The following is a 1,960-nucleotide window of genomic DNA, read 5'->3' on the forward strand; positions in this document are numbered from 1 at the left end:
ACATAAATGCTAATTATTATCATTGTATTAGTATTGATGCTTTCCTTCCTACCTCTCTGATCCTTCTCCTCTAAACTCCTAGCCAAACCCCGAGAGAGACTCTGGCCCAGAGGTGTGCTAGTAAATGTTTAACAACTGACTCTCCAAAGAATGTATGCGTGACACATTTAAATTTAATCTGCGTCATTAACTTTTTCTGTATCACTTTCTAAAATATAGCAAATCAACAAACAATGAATCAAACCCTGGTTTATAGCATCTCCTGATTTCTAAGGTGTCAAACTCACACTGAAAAATTAACAAGTGACTCTTGAGCTAGTAAGAGCTAGCTTCAGTACACACTTTGCCTGGGCTCCCCAAAATACTTTATATCTGTTAACCTGTGGGAGGCACAGGGAAGCCAGACAAGTACTTGTGGCCCATATGAGCCTCTGACCTGATCCAGGGCTCCAGAGGTTAAAGAAGTGATGGCATGACCATGGGTGGGCGAAGAGGATGACATACAGCACCTGAGTCTGCTAGGGGAGAAGAATTCAATGTTTTCACTGCCTGTACCATTGTAGCTTGTGTAATCACAGAGTGACAGGTGATATGACCTCTGTTCTCTAGAACTTCAAAGATAGATGCCAGCCTCTACCAGCTCCTATACCTCCAAGTACCTGAGCCTTCAGTCTTCCATTATCCTCCCATCTTCTCAGAAAACCAGGGGAAATCTTCAAGTCTCCATTGTCCCTACTCACTTAAGTTTTGCTCTTTCTCTCTGACATCTCTTGCTCTGAAATTGAAGGTCCCTGAGGCATACCTGATTCTCTTTCCTGCCACACACTCTTCTGAGGTACTCAGCTAGCCACCCCTCCAACTCTGAAGTCCTTTGTAGGTTTAAATGCTCTTTCACCTGAATAGCTGCTCTTAGAACGAGTGCTGGCAGGTCATGGAATGCTATCAATGGAACCTCTGTACCACCAGCCACTAGATCACGAACAGGCTTTGACTTGGTGGCAAAAGGTCACCATCTCACTTCAAAGAGATGACAAGATGACCACCTCCATTCTTTATAGGGTATGGCATGAACTTCAGCTGGACTGATGTCATTGTTTTGCCTTTATTTTCTAGCTTTGATGAAGTATGAAGTACCAGAAATCACCCCATGGGAAGGGAGTGGAGCTTCACTTAGAACTAACAATATTAAGGATACTGGGCTCCTTTTCTTTCCTCTATCGCTGCAATCCAGGGTAGACTCTGCTACCTAAGGAAGTAGGCTTAGCACCCTAGAATCTACCTAGGAATGAAAAGGGTAAGATGTTCGGTAATAGAAAGGGCACAAGATTGGGAATCAGAAGACTTGGGTTCAAATCCCAGATTTGCTGTTTACTGTTTGGTTTTTGATAAGTCCCATCACTTCTCTAGATCTCCATCTCCTCATTTGTGAAACAATATAAGCTCAAAGGCTTCTTCTTGCTCTAAATTTTAAGACTAAGGCAGACCCACATTCATTTGGCTTGACTTTGTTTTTGACACCCCCACCCAGGAAGCAGGACCTTGACTACAGCACCTCACTGCACCCACAGGGGCCTCATCTCCCTTGCTCCACTGCAGAACATAGACTGAAATACGTGGAATACTAGACATCATTCAATCCAAGAAGCTCTTGGTACTGCCATCTTCAGCTGGATGTTGGCTTATAGGTAGAGGCCAAAAGGGGTAGTTGTGAACACCTTGTATTATGTGGGCAGTCCTCTAACCTTGGATAATGGAAGAAGTTCTCTTGAGACTTGGGGTAAACATAGTCATAGTTGTCTTGGCTAAAGATGATGTCGGGAAGCAGTCCTCTCTGACCTTGGCAGAATACAGACCAACTTGGATTTTAAACATGACCAATTTAAGACAAGGGCTTGTCTTCAATTTTCCTTTGTTTCCATACCAAGCCCCATCTCCAATCCCACATATTAACTTCCCAGTG

This window comes from Phascolarctos cinereus, unplaced genomic scaffold (assembly GCF_003287225.1).
Source record: "Phascolarctos cinereus isolate Bilbo 61053 unplaced genomic scaffold, phaCin_HiC Scaffold_5;HRSCAF=322, whole genome shotgun sequence".
Classification (NCBI taxonomy): Eukaryota; Metazoa; Chordata; class Mammalia; order Diprotodontia; family Phascolarctidae; genus Phascolarctos; species Phascolarctos cinereus.